Source organism: Mus pahari, chromosome 1 (assembly GCF_900095145.1).
Source record: "Mus pahari chromosome 1, PAHARI_EIJ_v1.1, whole genome shotgun sequence".
NCBI classification, from domain to species: Eukaryota; Metazoa; Chordata; class Mammalia; order Rodentia; family Muridae; genus Mus; species Mus pahari.
Window position 1 is genome coordinate 24,934,005 of NC_034590.1, and position 8,649 is coordinate 24,942,653.

Consider the following 8,649-nt stretch of genomic DNA (forward strand, 5'->3'; position numbering starts at 1 on the left):
TGTGTGTGTGTGTGTGTGTGTGTGTGTGTGTGTACTTAGAGAGTCTATTTCAGACTTACTTTAATGTTACAGCTTCTGCCTTCTAAGCATTAGGTAGTATTGCAGATGTGAGTCACCAGGACCAATTTTTATATGAGAAATTGCTATGATCAGTTAAAACCAAATTTAAATATGTTTTTAAGGTTTACCTATTTCATATATATTAGTATACTGTCTCTCTTCAGACATGCCAGAAGAGGGCATCAGATTCCATTACAGATGTCTGTGAGCCAACATCTGATTGCGGGAAATTGAAGTCAAACCTCTGGAAGAGCAGTCAGTGCTCTTAACCTCTGAGCCATCTCTCCAGACAAAACCAAATTTAAATACACAAACCCGAAGCAGAAATTTTTGAGTTTTGAAATGAGTCAAAAAGACTTTCATCCTTCAGTAGATGCCAGTTCATTCTTAGTTGCAGTTCTTGTTTGTCACAGCTCTCACATAATCTTTGTACTGTAAGTGTGTGATAATCAGGGAACATACACAGGAGATTCTACTTGTATTTGGTGTCTATAATGGTGTCCATTATGTCAGACTTATGGAATTTAAAAGGTCTGTGAGAATACTTTCCCTTGAGTTAATCAGGGAACTGAAAATGAGTAAGATAGTTAATTCTTTCCAATGACAGGAACACTTGTCAAGTTATCAGACATATTTCACTTGAGGACAGATCTCTGGAAATGAAGTAGACATTTTATTGAAATTTTACATAACAAATACATTATTTTATGACATGACAACTGTTTAGCAATAATTATCATAGACTGCTCATTAGTCCTTTTAAAAGTGCATATGTTTGTGTAAAATTCATAAGAAATCTAATTAATAAATACAACTAGTTGCTTGTTAGCCATACAGAGCTATTTTAAAGTTATCCCTCCTAGAAATAAAACTCCTTCAAATTACCAATTCAAATTAATCCTCATAGAACACAAGTAAGTGTTGTCACGCCAAAAGTAGCTAGAAGTGCAATAAAATGTTTAGAAAATACTTTTTTATAAGCTGTTTTCCGAAGTTTGGATGTTCTTTTCTAATAGTTTAAATGAGTGAGGAAAAACATTCTACATTAACAATTACTTATGAGTTTATGCCTCCACTTAAGAGTAAGAGGGGATTTTAAATGTAGAGATGAGAAACATCCAATACTTGAGTAGCCAATATAAAGAGGAAAGAGTGTATCATAAAATCAATGTTAATCACTCTTTTTCTTATAGACACATTAGTATCTTAATATTGGACAAATAATTTGCCACGAACCAGAATCCTTCTCCTCTATGACATTATTATTCTTCTGGGACTGAGAAAGCTGTAAAGAAATGTAGTATCTAGATGAGTGCTGTAACATAGATGTGTAGACTGTGATGGATGTAGCCAGCTACCATGATGCGTGACTGTTCTTGGTTCCCCAGAAGACTATATTTAGAAGAATTTCTTATGCTCACAAGTTACTTATGCCAAAAAGGGAGACACTTTCTCAAGATGTGTGATAGGCTGAAATAGGAGAGATATGAGTGTTCATTAGAATGTATTTATATTTGAATATAGCAAAACTGTTATGAAGAAAAGGAACAACATTAGATACTGAAAAGGATTTTGATAGAGGAACATTTATATACTTCTGGTGGGTGGGTATATAAACTGATAAAGGAGCTATGAAATCACTATATGGGTTATTCAAGAAAGTGAATGGAAACAGCTGTAATAATCTTGAGTATATGCCCAAAAGAATCTCTGTCCTACAGAAAAAAACCTACTTTTGAACATCTGTGTTTATTGATATTTACAACAGCCAGAATATGAGGAAAGTCAGGAGTCAATCATTTCATCAATGCATACTGAGAATGTGGTACACATACACAATGACATATTATACAGCAGAAAATAAAAATGGAATCATAATATTTACAGGAAAATAGATGCAACTGGAACACATTATATTAAGCAAACAAGCCAGATTCAGAAAAACAAGTGCCATGCTTTTACTCATATATGGAACCTATATTTAAATGTGTCTTTAAAAGGACACAGAAACATGGTTGGTCACTCACCTATAGTAACTAATCAAATGGAAAATGTAAGAAAAACAGAAAGAAAGAAAGAAAGGAAGGGAGAAAGAAAGGAAAGAAGGAGGAAAGAAAGAAAGAAAGAAAGAAAGAAAGAAAGAAAGAAAGAAAGAAAGAAAGAAGAAAGAAAGAGGAGGGAAGGAAGGAAGGAAGGAAGGAAGGAAGGAAGGAAGGAAGGAAGGAAGGAAGAAAGGAAGGAAGGAAGAAAAGACATCAGAGATCTCTGAAACACTGAGCCACAAAGCAGGCAGCATAGTCCAGCTGATATGAGGCTCCCACACATATGCAGCAGAGGACTGCCAGGTCTGGACTCAGACAAGATGCTCCTAAACCTCAAGAGACTTGAGAGCCCAGGAAGTGCTAGATAGGTGGATGGGTGTATTGACTGATGAGGAGGTAGGTAGTGTGAGTGGGTGGATCAATATGTGGATGGATGGGAATATATAAATGGTTGAGTGGTTGGGCGGGTAAACAGAGGGATGAGTAGATGTATGGCTGTATGAGTAGATGTTTGTCTAGATGTATGGATGATTGGATAGATAGAAGTTGAATCTTTTTTTTTTCTTTTTTTTTTTTTGGAAGCAAGGTTTTTCAAAATCACAGTTACTTTACATTTTACTTTTGGTTAAATTTCAGAATTATATTAGTTTGGATGAACAAAGTTTACATAAATGTGAAGCTGGCAAGGAGGGAGTTATACTAGGGCAGTTTGTGTCCACTTACAAATATAAAATTCATTCCCCAGAAACTATTTGCTAGTACAATTTCTGTAGGCATGAGCAGATACTGCCTTTGTAAACACTGAAGGACCTCAGTCGAACTCTTTGCACATATGTGGTATGGCCACAAACTCAAAGTAGGACCTGAGACCCTAGTCATGTTTCATGTACCATCTCTTACTTTCCAGATCCCTTTTTTTTTTTTTTTGCTGAGGACCAGGACTACAATAGCCTTAATTTCTGATGCACACTATGGAGCTGGCACCCTTTCTTCCCTGTGGCTAAGCACATGACCTTCTCCTGAGAAACAACTCTGTCATAAAATCATGGGTAAGAAATGAGAATTTGTCTGTTCACATGAGTTCACTCAGGTTCACAATTACCTGCCAGTGTTCACTGGCCCACTTAGTCTACCCTCCATTCTTTCTTAGGTGCTCACATGACTTTTGGCTACAGGATCCAACTGAGAAGAGACAATGTTCCCTCAATTTTACAGCTTCCTAACCTGTAAGTCCAAATTCCTCACAAACAGCTCTTGGTATTCACTGCAGAAATGAGCTTCTGTGATTATAACTCTACTGCAAATGTTAGTGGCTGCTCCGAGACCTCTTCTTACCAAAGTATTCTTTTGTAATCATGGAAACCTAAATGTTTATATGTTAAACATTAAATGTTAAATGTTCATATCTGTTTCTTAGTTTATAATAATACATTCTGACACATTATTATATGCTAGCAATTACTCTCACTCAGTATGTAGCTATTCTCTGTACACTGTGTTTTATCAATTTTTAAGACTTCAAAAAGCCATGAATTTTGTAATTATCCACCTTGATGTGATGCTTGCACAGCCACAGGAATCAGATTTTCCTAGAATCAAAGAAAGCCGATGATATTATTAAAGCCAGCTTTTTCTTTACCAAAATTTATATTTTAAGAAATATGATGGTAATTATTCTTCATTTTTTAAAAGATTTATTTTCTAGTTTTGTGTCTATGGGTGTCTCTGTGTGCCATGTGCACATGAGTGGGGTTGCCTATGGAGGCCATGGATCTCTTGGAGCCACAGTTACAAGCAATTGTGAGATGTTCATTATGGGTTCAGGGAACTGAACTCAGGTCATATGCAAGAGCACTACCCACTCTGAACCACTGAGATGTCTCCAAGCCCCAACCATGAATAGTTTATAAATATTCCATACATGATTAATGTTTAAGCTTAAATATTTTCATTTAAAATTTGGTTCAGTCTTTAAATACTTCAGTTTTTGATTGCATACCAGTCTTGTTATCATTCCTCCTAACTGGTGTTATAGAATGGATTATGTCCAAATACTCTACCCTGACTCTACTCAGTCTTCCAATAAAACATTTAGATTTATTTGCCCTCTCTAAGCGTGTCACTCTGGGCATGAGAATTATTACTGATAAAATTAAGGAATAAAAGGAAAAATATAGAGTTTGGCACCTGATGTTGGCTATCTTTTTGACATTCAGCAAGGACTGGATCTGCTACCACATCTGTCATCACATCTGTCATCACATAAAGCCTGATGAACTCATAAATATCTTAATTTGAAGTTTCAGAGCAGTAGATGAACTTTATCTCCTTTTCAATATGACTGTTTTTAAGTAGATTACTTGGGAGTTAAAAAATATTAAAGGTAAATATAAGGATTATTGAGGCACAAGGGATCATTATGGTATTATATCATGAATGGTAAAAATGACCAATTTATTCCTTAGGAACAACTTATTTGCAATGCGTGAGTCATTTAAATTATTACATGGAAACAATATTATAGAATAAAAGATAGATTTTAGAAAACTGATTTGGAAGCTCTCAATGGTCGTATACATAAGTTGTGCATACATTGATAACATTTAATATTTTGTAAGTTAAATCTCAGATATAAGTTCTAATTGCAAATCACATTCTCATCGTTCTTTCCATGCTTAGACTGTCATGGGGCCAATCAGTGGCTGTCAACTGACTCGTGATTAGAGCTCAATTAATTTTTAATCAACATTTTCTTTCCATGTCAAAAACCACTCTTCATAGTTGTACTTAGGCATTTCAGACCAGCAAGTATTAAGTTCCAGATGATTTATATTGGCACAACAATGCTTTGTATCAAAGACAATCATTAAATATTAGTTTTAAAATTTGCCTATAAAGTATATAAATCCATTTTGATCAAATGCTATTAATTCTTTGAACACTAGAAAATATGAATTACAGTGTCTTCAAATGCTGAAAAAACTGATTCATGTGTTCCTCAATTCAATAAAAACTTATTTTATTACTTTCATGTTCACCTATGGAAGTGTTATTCCTCAGTGGAAGCTGCCTCCTTTGATCAAGGATTCTCAGTGAAAGGAGACTCCTCTGATACCAGGTTAACCCAAGAGTTGCTTGCTCAAAGGAAAGCAAGTATTTTACATATTTTTCTCACTGCTCTCATGAAACATATGGCTAAAGCAGCTGAAAAGGAGGAGAGATTCATTTGGATAACAGACTACAGATAGTACAAAACGAAACTAATAGGTGGTGATTAATACACAAGCCAATGTGCTCAAATCAGTGAAGGTAAAGAACTAGACCCTAAGTGGGAGAGCTGCCTCCAACATCTGAGATTTAAGATTCATTGCAGCAAAGAGATTAGGAAGTGTGTATGACTTCATAGGCGGAAGAACAATGTGAACTAACCAGTATCTCCAGAGCTCCCTGGGACTAAACCACCAACCAAGGAAAACACATAGTAGGACTCATGGCTCTAGCTGCATATGTAGCAGAGGATGGCCTAGTTGGTCATCAATGGGAGGAGAGGCCCTTCATCCTGTGAAGGTTATATGCCCCAGTATAGGGAACTGCCAGGGCCAGGAAGTGGGAGAGGGCGATCAGGGGCAGGGGGGACCGGACAGGGGGTTTGGGGAGGGGAAACTAGGAAAGGAGATAACATTTGAAATGTAAATAAAGAAAATATCTAATAAAAAAAAGGAAGTGTGTGTGAGCTAAGACTTTAGAGATTGTCAGTAACAATAAATTATTCTGGACAGGTTGTAGTCATGTACTCATGAATCATTGCAAATGTGCCTTGACCTGTACAAGATCTGCACAGGACTGGGCTTGTCAGCATTCACTATGGAGAGGGTGAGTGCCACGAAGTCCATCCCTCCCAGAGGATTTTAATGGTTGCTCACTTCCTATAATGGTACAGCCACTGATAAAATTCTCTTGTCCCAATAAATAACTTCCTAATTATGCTTAGGAAGAAACTAATTCAGTAAGTCATACACTTCAGAAGACCTAAAGGTAGGAAGGGAGAGTGATTTCAGCAGGATAGAGAGAGGTAATAGAGAGGGCAATGATAGATGCTACAATTTGTTATATTAAGTCTGAAGCTGTCAAACAAAAATAAGTAAACAAAACAATTAGTGGGCAGGGACATTGTTTTTCATATAAAAGTCACAAACTGCTTGCATATGGAGCTAGACAGGCCAGCATGGACCTAATTTTATGTATAGAGGAGACGAATCCTGGGAACTGATGGGATTTGAAGGACCAGTCCTATCTGTAAGGGATGTGGACACATAGAAGTGTTCAGTAAGGAAGAAGTATCCCAGAAAGTTCCCTTCCAGTTACTTAGATTGCCCACATATCTGCCCTTGTCTTAGACTCAACATTCTAATGAATCAATGGCCCCATCATACCTCATTATTTCTCCTGGCCTTTAGAGTTATGGATTTGTTATGTTCTGATTTTATAGGAGCCATTCAATAAGCTGTTTCTCTCTCTCTCTCTCTCTCTCTCTCTCTCTCTCTCTCTCTCTCTCTCTCTCTCTCTCTCTCTCATCCTTTCCATGTAAACACCAGGTGGGTAAGTAGAGGCATTGGTGGTAGGAGGCCCCTGGGCATCCTTGAAGCTGAGAGACTGGGAATACAACGCATAGCTTGTCATGAGTCATCTTTAGCTCCCACATTCAAAGATCCCTGAATTCTGCAGACATGCAGTGAGTGCCTGAAGGGTAGAAGGGGAAGGCATAGATATCTAAGTAGTTTCAGTAGGTCATGGTTGATTGTGAAGAATACTTTAAGTTCGGCCTATAATATTGTTATCAAGAACATCACACATTCCTTTAGAAACATCCTTCCCTGTTCTTTGTTGGGCTATGAATTGGCTGTGACAGATTGCAGGAAGGAAGATCATAGATAGGCAACAGCTTTGGGGATAGCACCCTACTCCAGTTGTGTGTGATCCACATGAAGACCAAGTTACACATCTGATACATAAATAAAATTAAATTAAAGCAAGATAAATTTTTTAAAAAGAAAATTATTTGAGCAAACTACAGAGAGCAAATAAGTAAACATAAACCTTTCACTCTTTCTGCCTCAGTTCCTGCCTCTAGGCTCCTGCCTTAAATTCTCACTATGGCTTACACAGGTTAAAGACTTTAACCTGTAATCTAAATCAATCCTTTTCTCTCTTATGTTCCTTTTGATTGGAATGTTTTATTATATCAGGAGAATGAAAATTAAGATTACATCCTAAAAATGAACCAGATATGTAAATATCTAGTATCTCTTTTTGTTTGTTTGTTTTTTGGTTTTCGCGACAGGGTTTCCCTGTATAGCCTTGGCTATCCTGGGAACTCACTCTGTAGACCAGGCTGACCTCAAACTCAGAAATCTGCCTGTCTCTTCTAGTATCTCTTAATCTATAACTGCTAAAATATCCAGAAAATGGCTGCTCCTACACTAACCAGCATCTTTAGCCTTAAGGATTGATTTCCTGATGTCAATGTACATGAAAAGAACTGGATTTCCTCAGAAGAGCAGGTTGGGGAACATATAAGGACCAACAAGTCGATGGGTGGTAGTGGTGCATGCCTTTAATCCCAGCACTCAGGAGGCAGAGGCAGGCACATTTCTGAGTTCGAGGCCAGCCTGGTCTACAAAGTGAATTCCAGGACATCCAGGGCTATGCAGAGAAACCCTGTCTCAAAACAAACAAACAAACAAACAAACAAAAAAAGATATATCTTTTCATAACCCCAGTGGAGGCCACTGAGCGCTCCTGAGGAATCTCAACACCACAGGTCCTCGGGATCACGGGTGAGTGGAACGCATCATCTACTCCAGAGAATCCAGGAGGGGCTTGTGCCAGCAGAAACAGGGTCAAAGGAACAGCGCCCTCCCAGAGGCTGGGTTCCGGTCTGGTCGCAGCCACCCCACCCCCCCGCCATCTCTTTTCCGAAGCCCAGCAGAGGCAGCTGAGTGCTCTGGAGGACCCTCCACACCACTGGTACTAGGGATCATGGGAGGAGAGTTGGCCAACAGGGAGGGCTCTGACCCCAGGACTCAGAAGGAGGATCAGAGCTCCAGACTTCTGAACACCTGCCTTGCAAGAGGAAAGCTTGCTTGCAGAGAGTGCTCTGACCAAGGGGACTCAGGGGAGAGTTGGATTCCCAGGAGTGCTGACAGAGACCAACAGAATCACAGGAGGAACAATCTTCAGCCAGAGACAACTTGAACATTAACAACAGAGATTTCCAGATGGTGAAAGGCAAACATAAGAATCTTACTAACAGAAACCAAGAACACTGGGCACCATCAGAATCCAGTACACCCTCTACAGCAAGTCATGAATACCAAAACACACCCAAAAAGCAAGATGCGGATTTAAAATCATATCTCATGATGGTGGTAGAAGATTTGAAGAAGGACATTAGTAACTCACTCAAAAAAATACAGGTGAACAATGCTAAACAAGTAGAAGCCCTTAAAGAGGAAGCACAAAAATCCCTCAAGGAATTACAGGAGAC